This window comes from Erinaceus europaeus, chromosome 7 (genome assembly GCF_950295315.1).
Source record: "Erinaceus europaeus chromosome 7, mEriEur2.1, whole genome shotgun sequence".
NCBI lineage: Eukaryota > Metazoa > Chordata > Mammalia > Eulipotyphla > Erinaceidae > Erinaceus > Erinaceus europaeus.
Window position 1 is genome coordinate 33,406,999 of NC_080168.1, and position 17,507 is coordinate 33,424,505.

At 42.0% G+C, this 17,507-nt stretch overlaps 1 protein-coding gene across 4 annotated transcripts in view; it reads right to left on the reverse strand.

Annotated features, from left to right (window-relative positions):
* Positions 1–16,155, reverse strand: part of CASP8 (caspase 8) — a 43,070-nt gene extending 26,915 nt beyond the window's left edge. Inside the window, exons 1-2 of one of the 4 annotated variants that reach the window (XM_060194144.1) lie at positions 15,826–16,155; positions 12,883–12,951 (exon numbers count right to left, since the gene is read on the reverse strand). The gene's annotated coding sequence lies outside the window, so the exon portion shown is untranslated. Of the gene's footprint in view, positions 1–6,478; positions 6,581–12,882; positions 12,952–15,675; positions 15,782–15,825 lie in introns of those variants that run through there. The other 3 variants (XM_060194143.1, XM_060194145.1, XM_060194146.1) reach the window with 3 other exon arrangements.
* Between the last annotated feature and the right edge of the window lie 1,352 nt (positions 16,156–17,507).

A 17,507-nucleotide genomic window follows, 5' to 3' on the forward strand; every position in this document is an offset into this window, starting at 1 on the left:
GAGGAAGATAGTGGAACCCTTAAATCAGCCTGAGAGAAGGGCTTACTGGGGTAGACAGTTTTCTCCCTCTCTCTCTCTCTCTCTCTCTCACACACACACACAATATGCAAAAGATGAGGCAATAATGTTCTAGTCAGGCCAGCATGAGGAGCAAATTAAAAATGGCAGAGCTAGTCCATATCCCCAGAGGGGAAGAAATGTTACGGGAAGATGACCAGATGGCTCTGAACTCCAACTCCCAGGACCCTAAGACCCAGAGACAAAAGAGGGGAAAAGGAAGGACATTTGAAAGTAGCAATAAATGTAAGTATGATTTAGAAAGGGAGAGAAGGCAGGACCATGGGGGGGGGGGGGAGGGTAGGACCATATGGAAAGGGAGAGAAGGCAGGACCATAGGACCCTATATTTATAAAAATAATAGCTAACCCATGTCTGTGATCTTGGGAGAAGTACTGCAGTTTCCAATGGAGGGGATGGGGACACAGAGCTCTGGTGGTGGGAAGGTGTGAAAATACACCCTTGTGTCCCATTTTGTAAATCAATATTAAATCACTAATGAAAAAACGGTGGGGGTGGGGAAGCCGGGTGGTAGCACAGTGGGTTAAGCGCACATGGTGCAAAGCACACAGACTGGCATAAGGATCCTTGTTCGAGCCCCAGGCTGCCCACTTGCAGGAGAGTCGCTTCACAGGCAGTGAAGCAGGTCTGCAGGTGTCTATCTTTCTCTGCCCCTCTCTGTCTCCCCTCCTCTCTCCATTTCTCTCTGTCCTAGCCAACAACAATGACATCAATAACAACAATTATAATAATAACCACAACAACGATAAAAAACAAGGGTGACAAAAGGGGGGGAAATAGTCTCTAGGAGCAGTAGATTCATGGTGCAGACACAGAGCCCTAGCAATAACCCTGGAGGCAAAAAAAAAAAAAAAATGGAGGGAAGGGTCTGGGTGGGGGATAAGTAGGAAAAGGATAAAACTGAGATGCAGATCCATTAGAAAAGATCTTCCATTGTGAGATAAGAGGTTGAGACTTTGACCTAGAGATGGTAACTCCAGCATGTAGAAGGTAACTCAGCATGTAGAAGGCATGTCTTTCACCTGCGGGGCCCTAGATTCCATGAGGCACCATGTGAGTGTATCAAGAATGAAAAATGGCTGATACACCATTCCTTAGATGGTAGAACCATCATCTATCCATCCGCCTTGCCTCTCTCTCAAAATTAAAAATAAAAATTGGGCTTGGAAGGAGGTTCAGTGATATCAGACATATGTGACAAAGTTCAATCCCCAACACCACATTAAAAATATCAATAGGGGCTGGGTGGTAGTGCAGCGGGTTAAGAGCACATGGCATAAAGTGCAAGGACCAACTGAAGGATCCTAGTTCTAGTCCCCGGCTCCCCACCTGCAGGGGGATCACTTCACAAGTGGTGAAGTAGGTCTGCAAGTGTCTATCTTTCTCTCCCCCTCTCTGTCTTCCCCTCCTCTCTCCATTTCTCTCTGTCTTGCCCAGCAACAACAGCAGCAATAACAACAATAACAACAACAAGGGCAACAAAAATGGACTCCAAGAGCAGTGGATTCATATTGCAGGCACTGAGCCCCAACGATAACCCTGGAGGCAAATAATAATAATAATAATAATAACAGGGTAGAAATGAAGGCATGACTAAATGGTGGAGAGAGGCCATGATACATTCCTGTCACCCGTGGCTGATAGTTTTTGCTCCCAGGAATTACCTTGACCAATTATTTGCCATTTGCCCTGCTCTCAGAGATCTGAGTTCATGATGAAAGAAGCCCTTAGAGCAGTGTTTGTTTTGGATCTTTCACAAGAGCATTCTTGCACTTCCTGCTCTGTGAAAATGAGAATCAGATAAAGGGCCACCTGCTAAAGTGTTGTAAATATATGAGACCACTAATGCCTTTAATTAGAATAACGGTGAACAAATTAGTGTTGATCTAAGAGAAGGAAACAAGGCTTTAGCTGTGGGTCCCTGATGCAAATGCACCATGGGGTCTTCAATACATGCTCTGAGGTTTCTCACTTCCTCATTAGAAAAATGTAAAATTGTCACTGGAAACAGTGATTTTTCCCATTTTTGTTGACATTGTTGTTATTGGATAGGACAGAGAGAAATCGGGAGAGGAGGGGAAGACAGAGAGGGGGAGAGAAAGACAAACACCTGCAGACCTGCTTCACCGCCTGTGAAGCGTGACACCCCTGCAGGTGGGGAGCTGGGAGCTCAGAGATCCTTAACACCGGTCCTTGCACTTCACTAGAATTGACTGAAAAAGAGTCAGATGCCAGTGCACAGCTTCACTTGAAAATACTATTATTAAGAAAGATGTCTTAAAGATGTGGCCCTTACCTAACAGAATGTGCTCAGTTACATCAAAACTTGTTGAGCACAGAAAAGAAGAAACTAAGCATATGCTGTGGAGCATGGGTGTGTTCAGCCGATGTGCACATGGAGTCTCACACAGTCACAGGCAACGGACACAGCCTGGTGGCCTCTGTAAATAAACCTAGCTGTGAATGTCAGAGAGCCCTGAAGAATAATGCACATCATCTTATGAAATTATAGATAGATATTTACTAGATAAATAAATATTTACTAGGTAGATATTTACTAGATAAATCGATAGATATTTACTAGATAGATAGATAGATAGATACTAGATAAATATTTACTAGATAGGTATTTATTAAATATATATTTACTAGATAGATAGATATTTACTAGATAGATATTTACTAGATACTTACTAGATAGATATTTACTAGATAGATATTTACTAGATACTTACTAGATAGATATTTACTAGATAGATATTTACTAGATACTTACTAGATAAATATTTACTAGATAGGTATTTATTAAATATATATTTACTAGATAGATATTTACTAGAAAAATTGATATTTACTAGATACTTACTAAATAAATATTTACTAGATAGGTATTTATTAAATATATATTTACTAGATAGATACTAGATAGATAATATTTACTAGATAGGTATTTATTAAATATATATTTACTAGATAGATAGATACTAGATAGATAATATTTACTAGATAGATATTTACTAGGCAGATACTTACTAGACAGATAAGATTTACTAGATAGATATTTACTAGGTAGATAGATACACAATAGTGATATCCTAGTAATGCAACTAGGACAGTGGAAAAAAAAAAGAAAGGTACAAAACAGCAAAAAAAAAAAAAAAAAGCTGATTCTAAAAAGTCCTCAGAAGTTGCAACTAGATTTTCATTGATTATAGAACATGTATGTAAAAAAAAAGACAATAAGGTTCTGGAAAGATAACCCAAATTCAGAAGATGATTTCCTTTGGGGAAATGCAAGGAGGAAAACAGAACTTGGGAGCAGAATGAGGAAAGCACGTGATGTGTAAAGGGAGTGTGTGCAGTGTGTAAAAAATGTTAAGACCGTAGCTTGGGTGAGCTCTTGGTATGACGCAGTGTAAGGAAGTCAGCGGGGGAGGCCAGGAAGTTTGCCCTCAGAAAAGAAGAGAAGTTATAATCACATTGGTAGGTCAGATCGATGGAGTTTACAATTAATTGTATGTATATTCTTCCCTCATATTGGAGGAAAGGATACTCTCTGGCCTAATTCAGCTTTCTTGTCCTATTCTCAACTCTGACACCATCTTCCCAGAGAATACTTTCAGTTCACCTGCACGTTAGCTATCAGGCTCAGGTAAAAATTACTAAAGTCATAGACCCCTTGGAATATATCTAAAATAGACTTCTTAGCTTCTTCTCAACCTGAAGACCCCTAATTTCATCTGCTTTATTCCTACCTTTGGGTTTCTGTTTATTCAACAATTTGTCCTGCTTTATATCTTGGCACCTTTCAGCCACCAAGTTGCAGATACTGCTACCGTGATGCCAACCTGACTTCCCAGGGCAGATGACCTCACCAATGTGTCCTGGAACCCCACCTCCCCAGAGCCCTACCCCACTAGGGAAAGGCAGAAACAGGTTGGGGGTATGGATCCACCTGTCAACACCCATGTTCAGAGAAGCAATTACAGAAGCCAGACCTCCCACCTTCTACACCCCATAAAGAATTCTGCTCCATATTCCCAGAGAGATAGAGGATAGGAAAACTTCTAATGGAGGGGATGGGACACAAAACTCTGGTGGTGGGAACTGTATGGAACTGTACCCTTGTTATCTTATAATCTTGTTAATCATTATTAAATAGTGATTTAATAATAAATAATTTAAGTATTCAAAAAAAGAAAGAAATGAAAATATTAGAACTTAAACTTTCAAAATAACATGAGAATTCAAAGAACTTGCTATTTCCAAATATCAGGAAATTTACACATCTCTCTTGAAAACTAAAAAATAAAACAAAAGCTAGTAGATAAATGTAAAACCCTAGAAGGGCCAGATGGTGGTGCACCTAACTGAACACATACATTATTACGTACCCAGGTTCATGTCACCAGTCCTCACCTGCAAGTTTCTCCCTGTGTTTTTAATAATTTTTATTAGTGATTTAATAATGATTGACAATATTGTAAGATAAATTCCATACAATTCCCACCACCAGAGTTCCATACCCTCCCTCCACTGGAAGGTTCCCTATTCTTTATCCCTCTGGGAGTATGGACCCAAGATCTTTATGGGGTGCAGAAGGTGGGAGGTCTGGCTTTGGTAATGGTTTCTCTGCTGTACATGGACATTGACAGGTCGATCCAGACCCCCAGCCTGTTTCTCCCTGTGTTTTACCTTGCCCTCCTGGTTTCTTAAGTTCCACCTACAAGTGAGATAACCTGTGTGAACTTTTTTCTTTTTAAGATTTGCTTTACTAGTGCAAGATAGAGAGGGAGAGAGAGGAAGAGAGCCAAATATCACTTTGGCACATGGGGTGCAGGGAATCAAGTTCAGGCCCTCATGCACCCAAGCCCAGCACCATACTCCCTGTGCCACCTGTCGGGCTCCCAGCAAAGGTCTTTTCTAACTACAGAAGAGCTGGAAGCCATTAAAGAAATGCCAATGTATTTCCTTAAATAACAACTCCAATATTTTATAAGAATCACCTAAGCAATTTTTTAAAAATCTGCACAGGGGAAGGAGGCAGAAATGTGATCCATCACAATGAAAGGACTAATATTCTTAAAACAATAAGCCAATGTTTTAAACAGAAAGAGTGTGACTGGGGGCGGGGGAGGGGTGAAGCAGTGGTTAGAGCACTGGACTTGAAAGTGCGTGGCCCACGTTCAATCCATGACACCACAGAGTGATGCTCTGGTTTTCTCTTGTGTTAATAAATAACTCTTTTTAAATGACTACAGGCATTATTTCTAAAAGAGGACGAGGAGAAGGGGAAGGGAAAGAAAGAGGGAAGGAGAGAGGGAGAAAAGGGAGGGAGGGAAGCAGCATAACTAGGGAGGTGGTTCAGCAAGTAGAGTACAGGACTGGCAAGTGTGAGGCCAGGGTTCAGTCTTCAGCATCATGTATGCCAGAATGGTGCTCTGGTTTCTTCTCTGTCTCTGTCTCTCTCTCCTCTCTCTCCAACTCCCTCTCTCTCTCTTTCTGTGTCTGACTAAATAAATAAGTCTTTTTGGAGGCAGAGAGAAAGAGCACAAAGCACCCTGGGAGGTAGCACTGTGGATAAAGCTTTGGGCTCTTGGGCCCAGGTGGTGACAAGGTCCCAAGTCCAGTCCTCCAGTCATCACCTGCAGGGGGCAAGTTTGACAAGTGGTGAAGCAGTGCTGCAAGTGTCTTTCCTTCTCCCTCTCTAACCTACTCTTCCTTCTCAGTTTCTCTGTCTGTATCTAATTAATTAATTTAAAAAGTTTCAGGCTTTCAAACATGAAGTCCTGTGTTCCACCCTAGGCATCACATGTGCCAGAGTGAGGCTCTGGTGCACTTGTCTCTCCCTCTCAAAGAAATATAGGGGGTTGGGCACACCCAGTTAAACACATTAATCACCATGCTCATGGACTTGGATTTGAGCCCCCCAGCTCCCCATCTGCAGGGGGGGGCTCCCTTCTCCCTCTCTACTGCCTCCCCTTCTCAATTTCTCTCTGTCCTGTCAAATAAAAATAGAAAGAAAAAAAAATGACCATGGGGAGAGGTTGAATTCATAGTGTGAGCACAGAGCCGCAGTGATAACTCTGGCAGCAAAAAAAGTATATATATATGATAAGAAAGACCAATAACTTAATGCACCAATAGGCAAAACAGAGAGTTCAGAGAAAAGTGTTACTTCTCGCTTTATTTATTTTGTTAAAATTTGTAAAGATGTTCAATCTTACTCTTAGCTTAAAATATATCAATTGAGGGAGGCAGGGTTATGGACCACCAGCAGCTGTGTTTCTCTTCTCTCCCCTCCCCTCCCCTCCCCTCCCCTCCCCTCCCCTCCCCTCCCCTCCTCTCCTCTCCTCTCCTCTACTCTCCAGGGTCAACTAGGAATACCAAAGGAGATCACCTGTGACTGTAACAAGACAGGACTAGAACGACTTCAGGAACCCACCAAATCACCGATGAGTGCAAACACGTGTGGGTCGTGGACAGAGAGGAGCCTAGGGAGAGATTAAGTAGCTGATAACAGTCCGGCAGTTCACCAGTTGAGACACCACCACCTCCAGTCTGTTTCACCATCAAAAAGACGGCTGAAGGAAGAAGAGGACTCCCCTAAGAGTCACCAAATGTAACTGTGAGTCTCCATTGCTACTGCCCTCTGAATCTGGAGGGGGGGGGGGGACTGTGCTGATACTAGGGGACAGAGAACTAACAAGGAAACTCAGGAGATCTACACCTCAGTGGCCTAGCAGTTGTGAGAGTCTTTTTGCATATCCACTAGATTATCTCTGCCCCACCCTGCTTTATCTCTTGGTCAGGAGTCAGTGATTAAGCTAAGAAGCCTACTTATAGTTTAAAAGCCCTCAGGCTCCCATAGCCTACAGGGAAGAAAAAGAACAAAAGAGGCTTTTAAGCCACTGTGCTCCAACTCAGGGATTAAAATAATATTGAAACAACTGTCAATTTCCACAACTGTGAACCCTTTAATTACCTTACTTAGACACAAGTCAATCCAGGCAAGAGTGATCAGTAATGTGAAAAGTACCAAGAGAGGAACCTCATAACATACTATATAAAATGGTTAAACCAACAAGAAGAAGTATTGGAAAAAAGTATAAATTGAAATTATGAAGACCACTTTTCAACTACCAAACTGGTAAAGCAGAAAAGTTGACAGTATTGGAAGGTAGTGAGAACAAGCAGCTAGGTAGGTAATTTGACTGTCAAAATGTGGACACAGTTTAATTTCCAGATGTTTTTCTTGCATTCTCACTGAACAATAGTGTTACTGAATTAAACGTACAATTATGGAGTCATTTCTTGAGATAAGGGCAGTGACAAGTGTTTGTTCATTTGGAAAAGTTAGATAATCTGTTGTTCACATTCTAAAGAATTTTACTCCACTATTTTAAGTAATGGGGAAGTTAATGTGAAAACTATCAAATGCACTATTAGGTGGCACACAGGTTGTGCACTCATGCAATTTAGAATAAAACACACCGGAAACTATGAGAGGAACTAGAGGGAGGAGGACAGACATGAAAGGGAGCCTTGCTTTGCCTTCTAGACTCTTTTGCAGTTTGAATTTTTACAGTGTCTGTATTACTTGTTCTAGTGTGCATGCACTCAAATTAAAAAAAAATGAGACTTTCAGTTATACTGGTGAATATCTAAATTAGCTCCTTTGATTTATTATAAGGTCCAGTGCCCTTGAATTTTTAACTATTTTAGTTACTGTCAAATATCTCATTTTTACAGAATAAAATCAACACCCCCAGAATAAATAAAAGTAAAATCTACTTTATTGCTTCCAAGATTACTTTTTTTTTCATTGAAAACAGTGCTTATGATATTCATTTTAGAAAATACAGAAAAGAATGGACCAAGATGAACAAAGCCACTGTGGCTGCATTTAGGACAATCTTTGAATGCAAATCTCTACACACCTCGTCTGTTTTCCTAGGATAATTTTAGAAGCAATATCATTAAGTCAAAAGTAATGAACTTTCTTCAGGCTATTGTGATATACTCAATAAGCAGTTTCTCACAGTATATAATAAAATGTTGTAAAAATAATACTAGACAGGTATTATTATGCCTCTTATACCTGAGGTTCCAAAGTCCCAGGTTCAATCCCCCACACCACCATAAACCAGAGCTGAGCAGTGCTCAGGTAATAAATAAATAGAAATAAATAAAAATAATACAACTCAGGATGCCATGATGTATATAACAAATTGTTACTTGGCTCATTTCTCATTTTGTTATCTACAAAAAGAAAGAAGAAGAAGAAGACAATGCTTTCTAAGCAATTTTGTATTTTGTCAAAATGGACACATGGGACCAACAGAATAACACTTTCCCAGGCTTTCCCAGGCATGCAACGTGGTCTGAGCCTGCACACAGCGGCACTGGAGGAAGTCATGTTGCTATGGTGGCTTTCCCTTTCCCTCTCTGTCTCCAACATTCTCTCTGAAGATATTAACCAGAGCAGTAAGGTCCCAGGGATGACAACAGCAGCAGCAGCAACAACAAGAAAATGAGCACTTAGAAGGGAAAGTGCTGGTGAGGCTTCTTTGCTGGTGCAGGTTTTCGAAGACACACCAGCATATGACATTCAGTCCCTATTTGTTTAGGTCTCTAGTCAAGGTCTCTGGTTACAGTGCCTGGGAGTCAGTGACCTGCAGCAGGGTTCGCACTTTTCACAAGGAGCCACTTCTAAGCCTCAACGTCTGTAAGCACAGGGCCCCTGAGTGGTCCTCATTTTATGACACCTACGTTAGCTAACCTAGCTCATGGACTAGAAGCTTTGGAAAACACTTTGAAGAGCATTCATTATTCTATTTCTTATCCTAAAGTAGGAAATGTAACACTGGTTCCTTAGAGAAAGTACAGAAAATAAAAATAAAAAATCATTTAGAAACTTGCCAGTTAGAACTATTTCCTTGGTCACATTTGGTGGTTTCTTTCCGTTTGACTCATATCTGTGTATATAAAATTTGGAATGAGTATATACTTTTATAAAATATATAAATTTGAATTTTTAATTTATAATGCCTTGATAATCTTTAAAAGAAACAGTGTATACAATTGGCCAAGAGATATACTATATATATCAACTCAAGGACCATTATTGTCCCTATGACAACCTTTATTAGAATCATCAGACAAGTAAATCCTGACTTCCCTGGGGAGATAACCTCACCAGTGTGTCCTGGAATCTCACTTCCCCAGACCATTTACCCCTAATAGGAAAAGAAAGAAACAGGCTGGGCGTATGCATCTACCTGCCAACACCCATGTCCAGCAGAGAAGCAACTACAGAAGCCAGACCTCCCACCTTCTGCACCCCGAAAATAATTTTGGCCCATACTCCCAAAGGGGGAGAAATGTTAGGGGAAGATGACCAGATGGCTCTGAACTCCAACTCCATCAGGACCCAAGGACCTGGAGAGAGAAGAGGAGAAAAAAAATAAAAGGACATTTGGAAGTAGTAATAGGTATAGGTGTGAGTTAGAAGGGAAGAGAAGCCAGGACCATAGAAAACAATGGACAAATATATTAAAATATAGATATCTATAGAAATAATATGTCTGTGGCCTGGAGAGAACCAGTGGAGGGAATAGGGACACACAACTCTGGTGGTGGGAAAGGTGTGGAATTATACCCTTGTTATTTCATAATTTTTTAAATCACTAAGAAAATATTTAAATTTAGGGAGTCAAGCAGTAGTGTAGCAGGTTAAGCACACATGGCACCAAGGGCAAGGACAGGCCTAAGGATCCCAGTTCCAGCCCCCCACCACCCCACCTGCAGGGGAGTCACTTCACAAGCAGTGAAGCAGGCCTGCAAGTGTCTGTCTTTCTCTCCCCCTTTCTGTCTTCCTCTCCTCTCTCCATTTCTCTCTGTCCTATCCAACAACAATAATAATAACCACCACAACAATAAAACAACAAGGGCAACAAAACAGGGGGAAAAATAGCCTCCAGGAACAGTGGATTCGAGGTGCCAGCACTGAGCCTCAGCAATAACCCTGGAGGCAAAAAAAAAAAAAAAAAATCCAGGAGAAAAAAAAGAAAATATTTAAATTCTTATACAAAGAAAAATAACTCAAGACACAATAACAAAAATTCTTTATAGATCCATTGTAGTAGAGAGCTCCTCAGAACCTTATCAACCAAGTTCACACCTGCTGGAGCCTGAATTCAAAGCCAGAACTTGACATTTCAACTCTGCCACTGTTTTAGGTACAATAGCAAATGGATATAATCTCGTCACAAATAATCCTTCTAAAAATATTCAAGCACAGACCAGTTCCTTCAGTGAGATGGAAAAGTACCTTTTTGTTGGGAATATAAATACAAAATGTGTGTTAATTTGAAACAAAATCTGCACCTCATTCAAAACTCCTGAGTGCTTCTAAGTTGCTCTTAAGTCCACGCCCTTAGGGGATAGTTTGGCCTTCCCCTCAGTCCATGAAGACAGCACCAAATGGGACCTGCCCTGTCACCCACAAGGCCCTGCAGTTGGGACTTCCACACAGCCAGCCATCCAAACCTGAACAGAGCTTAAAACCAACCTTGTAATTTCCAAACTGAATGAAACTGATCACTTGACCTATACAAATTTAACCACACAAGCACAGGTCTCTAATTTTGTGAACCGCTGCTTACAATTATACTATTCACTGTATTATCCTGTGACTTTTTAATTCCTCAAAAGAAAAAAAAAAAAGTTGCCGGAGTTGAATGGGTGTGTGTGTGTGTGTGTGTGTGTGTGTGTGTGTGTGTGTGTGTGTGTGTGTGTGTAAGTCAGTGGGCATGTATGTCAAAGGCTAAGTGTGTTTTTGTGAATGGGTGAATATAGTAGTAGTCGTCAACTAAGATTTACATTTTGGTGACAGGTAAGGGGTGAGGGGATCTCAACTGGTAGAACACCAGACTTGCATGACTGAGGTTCCCACTTTAACCCCCAGTGCCACAGATATTGGGCTGGTGTTCTGGCTTCTCTCTCTGTCCATGTGAAACACTCTCTCTCTCTTATGTATTTGTTCTGGTTTCTCTCTCTGTCTGTGTTCATGTGAAACTCTCTCTTATGTATTAAACAAAATACTGTTAATTTGTTATAAGAAACTGGTGAAGAGTCTCGCTCTAACACACATGGTGCTAGAAATCAAACTTTGTGCTTCAAAATTGTAAGTTCAAACTGTCTCACTAATATACTTCCCTGATATATATGGTTGTGGAGAAAGTCATGATGTATTTTTTTCTTTAATTTTTAATTTTTTTAAAAAGTATTTATTCCCTTTTGTTGCCCTTGTTTTATTGTTGTAGTTATTATTGTTGTTGTTATTGATGTTGTTCTTGTTGGATAGGACAGAGAGAAATAGAGAGAGGAGGGAAAGACGGGGGGGGGAGGGAGATAGACACATGCAGACCTGCTTCACCGCCTGTGAAGTGACTCCCCTGCAGGTAGGGAGCTGGGGGCTTGAACTGTGATCCTTACGCCGGTCCTTGAGCTTTGCACCACATGTGCTTAACCTGCTGCACTACAGCCTGACTCCCGACGTATTTTTTTCTATGTTTTTCTATGCAAAAATGGCTCATGACTTTTCTGACAACACAACATGTGGCTCACACATTAAAAAGAAAATTATTTATTTATTTTTCTTTATTGGGGGGATTCATAGTTTATAGTCGACAGTAAAATATAGTAGCTGGTACATGTGTAACATTTCTCAATTTTCCGCATAATACTCTAACCCTCACCTACGTCCTCTTCCGCCAGCATGTTCCAGGACCTGAACACTCTCCCTCACCCGAGTCCTTCCTTTCCTTGGGTGTAATACACCAACTCCAGCCTAAGTTCTGCTCTGTGCTTTCCCTTCATAAAATAAAAATTTAAAAAATGATTTAGAGGCCTACGGGGTGTAGCACCTGGTTGAGTGCATGTTACAATTTTTGAGGACCCAGATTCAAACCCCTGTCCCTACCTGATGCGGGAAGACTTCCTGAAGTTGAGCTGCAGGTGTCTCTCTTTCTTACTCCCTTTCTATCTCCCCCTTCACTCTTGATTTTTCTCTGTCTCTATCCAATGAACAATTAACTCAAGTTAAATAAAAAATAAACTTTAAAAAATGATTTACATTTTGGTTTCTAGTCTTTATTTTTAAAGTATTCCTACTAATCAGTAAAGAGAAACCAAAAAAAAAGCCTATTACTTGCCACAATTTAATTATAAATAGTTTTCATCTAATCACAAATAATCTTTCTAAACAATATCCTAGCAACAGGTGAATTCCTTCCACTGAAGGTATGGAAAGCTACCTCAATGCTAGGGAAAACAAACATAAAACATGCATTGACTTTTTGAGGCAAAATCTACATAGATGGGGATGAGAGAGATAAATGTACAGGCCTGGGAGGTGGTGAAGTGACCACAGTGTTGAACTTAGAAGAAATGGATACAAACTTGACAAAGTTTCTCAAACAGCTAAAGAATATGAAGTGACTTGACTAGAATTGGAATGAGCCCCCTACACAGATAATTGTACTTGGAACACTCCTGGGGAAAAAAAAAAAAAAAAAAAGTTAAACCAGGAAGGTCTAACCTTAGCAGGTGGGGCCTTGAAATCTGAATTCCAGACCCTCACCACAGCTCTGAGAGAACTGCAAACTCTTCCGACTCTTCCACTTGTGCACAAATACAGGGTGACCCTACAGGCCTCGAGACCACCAGGTCGTGCCCTCGGCAGTCTAGAAAGCTCTAGAATCCAAGGATTTCTTCCCCCAATGGCCCAAGAAATCTTACCAAAGAAGCAAATCCCAGTGCCCTCACGGTGGTAGGAGCTTCTTCACAGGCCTTCTTCCCCCAGCACATCTACGGTAAGAATAAAACGAAACACAAAGAGCACAGCTACTTTACTTCCTGTTTTCAAGAGTCATAGCAAGCTGGGTTGCTGTTCAGTAAGGAAACTGGCTAGTCTGTCAGCTCTGGCTTCTAGAGCTACCAAGATTGGGGCGGGGCGTGGAACAGGAATCTAGGAACCCTGCCACTTGAACTTTGCCTGTGGCTGTGTGACTTTACACAGTCAGTTAACCTTTGGGGTTTCCACATTCTACAGTAAGAGTTGGATTGCAGACTAACGAATCCAACACCTCTCTTCTTCTGTGTATTTTATTTTGTTTTCCATTATTAAATCCTTACTCTTTTCAGTCAATAAATATTACTCGAGCCCTTCTGAAGTCCCTTGAGCTTGAGAAGCTTCAAGGCCCCTCACCTTCACTCTCAGTTTGTGCTAACTCCCATAGTTAAATTTTCATGGCTCCCTCAGGTGCACCCAGACAGAAGGGTCACCTCCCTGGGCCTGAGGCCACAAGATCTGCCTTCAGCAGATTTAGAAAAAGCTAGAATCAAAAAGAAGAAAAAGGAGGAGGAAGAGAAGGAGAAGAAAGGAGGAGGAAGAGGAGGAGGAGGAGGAAGAAGGAGAAGGAAAGAAAAAAGCTAGTTGATTCTACCTTCCTCATGCACTCTGAAGGCCCATGAGGGAAATCCAGGCCCATGGCCTGGCTACTGAGATAGAACAATGGACAAAATACATATTAGATCTGCCTTTTTGCTATAAGTTGAAAAGTTTACATTGAAAGCGTGTGTGCCAGGGAATCCAACACCTCTCTTCTTTGAAACTGCATTTCCTTCTTCCCCCAAATGACACTTTAAGCTTTCAGTGGGCAGAAACCCATCTTCTAAATCAGAGGCTTAACTGAGGTGTCTTTGGAGTGTCTCTTATCTACAGAGGGCAGGGTAAAGACACTCTGGCAAGATCAAAGATTAAGCTTCTTCAGCACTGTTTGATTCTGCCCTGTGAAGTGACTGAATTGCCACTGTTTTGTGACTAATCCCAGCTGTGAGAGTCACAAGGGGAACACTACAATTTGTATACCAGTGTTCTCAGAGCCAGCCAGGGGAGCTACACTATCTAGAACATACAGAGACTTCCTGTAAATTGGCAAGAAATAAAAGACTGCGGGAGTCAGGCGGCAGAGCAATAAGATAAGTGCACATGGTGCAAAGCCCAAGAACCGGTGTAAGGATCCCGGTTCCAGCCCCTGGCTCCCCACCGGCAGGGGAGTCGCTTCACAGGCGGTGAAGCAGATCTGCAGGTGTCTGTCTTTTTCTTCCCCTCTCTGTCTTCCCCTCCTCTCTCCATTTCTCTCTGTCCTGTCCAACAACCACAATAATAACTACAACAATAAAACAATAGGGGCAACAAAAGGGAATAAATAAATAAATATTAATAATTATTAAAAAAAGAAATCATTTAAAAAAATAAAAAGAAATAAAAGACTGTGGAGGTGGCTATGAACAGAATTCCTGACAGGGATCAGCAAGTAGCTAATAAAGTGATGCTCAGAACATCTCAGTAACCTAGGAAATGCAAAACAAATTTTCAAGTTGGATCAGGCTAAAGATGGGTGAGTGGGTGGGGTAATGCAAGCCCTGTGACAGTAAACCAGTATGGCTTGGTCTGACTACCTGTTACATAAACCAGGACCAGCAGCCCACTGGGTCCACTCCTAACAGATTAAGTGCTTGTGTGATCAGGTAATACAATGCAGTGATTAGATACTGGGCCCTGGGGGCCCGGTGGTGCCACACCTGGTTAAGTGCACATAGTGCAAAACACAAGGATCCTGGTTTGAGACCCCGGCTCCCCACCTGCAGGTGGGAAGCATTGCAAACAGTGAAGCAGGTCTGCAGGTGTCTATCTTTCTCTCCCTCCTCTCTCAATTTCTCTCAGTCTTATCCAACAACAGCAACAGCAATGGGAAGAAAATGGCCGCCAGAAGCAGTGGATTCATAGTGCAGGCACCAAGCTCCAGTGATAACCCTGGAGGCAAAAAAAAAAAAAAAAAAAAAAAGAAAGAAAGCAAGTAACAATTGGGATGAGCAAACCAGAAGGCAGTACTGGTATGTAAGGGTACTTATCAGTGCCACTCAGGACCGCACTGTGACACTCCCCGGGAATCCTCGATTACACTCAGGCACAGAGGAAATACTACAGGTCACAAAATTAAAAATTAATGTACATATGCAGTAAACAGCACTGTTTTTTTCCCCAAAGAAACAGAGCTATTCAGGAATAGGTCTTGGAAGATTTGGAGTTGTCTTCAGGAAGCAGCTGAGGGCATTAAGGAGGGGGAAGATGGAAGGAATTCCTGAGAGCAGGGCAAGGGAGAAAGGGGCTGTGAGCCTTAGAGGCCAGCATGGCTGTGTCTGAAGATCTGACAGAATAATCCACTCAGAATAATTCAGCAACAGTCACAGAATAATTCACCTCTACCCTGAGTCAAAGTGAAGAGATGAAGAACGGATTGGGGGGTGAGGGGAGAGTCTTACTGAATCACCCATCCAGCAGGAAAGAGAAAGGAGCATGAACTGAAGATTTCTCAGAATTCAAAAGTAGCAAGGCCAGTAGCTGTGATTCAGAGAAGTCCCACAAGGTGCGGGGTGCCAGCAGGACCCAGAGTTGTCCCCACTTGGCCAAGCTGTCCAGTGAGTCCCGCTAAGCTGAAGGGAAAGCTGCCTCTGCCAGGCACTCACCTGCTGCACCCTGTGCCTGCAATCGCACACTCACCAAATCCTGCCCTGGAATCCCGTAGTGAGGAAAGGGGTGGGAAATGGAACCGCCCTCAAGAGCAAGTTTTCTTTCACTTTCAATCACCCCACTAAGACTTTTTTTTCTGAACTTACTTCCTGTTTGTCTGATTCCAGACTCATCATTGACTGTCAGCAGAGCTTTCCAAGGTTACCAGTAAAAAAAGAAAAGAAAAAAGAAAAAAACTGTTAGATCACTGTCCTCCTGGCTGAAGGGCAAACTCCGGTCTTCATTAAGAAACTTCTCTACAGAAAGAACTAGAGGACAAAGTTGGTTGCTTAAAACCAGATGGTAGAGATGATTCACTCCAACAAGGAATGTCACTTGAAGGAATGGACATCTAACTTCATGTACACCCTTCATTCAGATGGAGATGGCTGAGCCATCAACATGCTAGACACAGTAACTGGACAAACACGTGCATTTAGTACAACAACCTAGTCTGGAGACTGATGCCAAGAAATCTGATTTTCTAGTCTCTTGCCTCCATCTTGAGATACGGGTCTCTGTGATTACTTGTGTTAAAATGAATAATGTACTTGGTCTTTATTGCCAGGGAAGCTGGAAAACCAGGAGGTATTGTAATAGCAGCAAGAGATGAGCGAACTGGTTCCACTTGGGAGAGGATGAGGACAGTGGGCTTGATGTAACCTCCTGGGATGATTTCTGCTTATGAATCTCTGCTCCGGAGACTTCAAGACTGTCTGCTAAGGCAAACAAGACAAATGTTACCAAGACATTTAAAAAACTCGAGCTTGGAAGACAGCAAACAAACACAGCACTAGTGATTGCTTGTTTGTTTGCTTTAGATAGACTACAGGACTAAGGCTTCCTTCAGTATGGTGAGGGCCTGACTTGAACCTGGGTCATGCACATGGCAAAGAAGCACACTATCTAGGTGAGCTATTTCACTGGCATATGTATTTTTGTTTGTTTGTTTTTTGCCTCCAGGGTTATCACTGGGCCTCGGTGCCTGCACTAGGAATCCACTGTTCCTGATGACCATCTTTTTGCCATTGTTATTGTTGTTGTTGCTGTTATTATAGTTGCTGTTGTTATCGGTGGTGGTGCTATTATTGTTGGATAGGACAGGGAGAAATTCAGAGGGAGGGAAAGATAGAGATGGGGAGAGAAAGATAGATACCTGCAGACTTGCTTCACTGCTTGGGAGGCGACCACTCCCCCTGCAGGAAGGGAGCCGGGAGCTTGAACTAGGATCCTTGAGCCAGTCCTTGAGCTTTGCACTATGTATGCTTAACCCAATGCAATAATTCCCAGCCACCCTGGCATCTCTATTTTTTAGCCAGAGCACTGATCACCTCTAGCTTTTAGGGCTGTTGGGGGATTGAACCTGGAACCTTGGGACCTCCAGCATCAAAGTGTTTCACATAACTCACTGTGTTATCTCCTCCATCCAGAGGACCGTTTCCTTAAACAAAGGACCTAATTCACTCCTGCTCTCCAACAAGGAGCTCCTGCAGAGATGACCTTAGCCCTTCACTTCTTTGTCTATCTCCTGGCTATGAGGAGGCAGCCTCCAAGTTCCCTTAAAGGAGGGCGGGGGAGGTACATAGTGTTTATGCAAAAGGATTTATTTATTTATTTATTTCCCATTTGTTGCCATTGTTGTTGTAGTTATTATTGTTATTGATGTTGTTGTTGTTGGGTAGGACAGAGAGAAATGGAGAGAGGAGGGGAAGACAGAGGGGGAGAGAAAGATAAACACCTGCAGACCTGCTTCACTGCCTGTGAAGTGACTCACCTAGCAGGTAGGGAG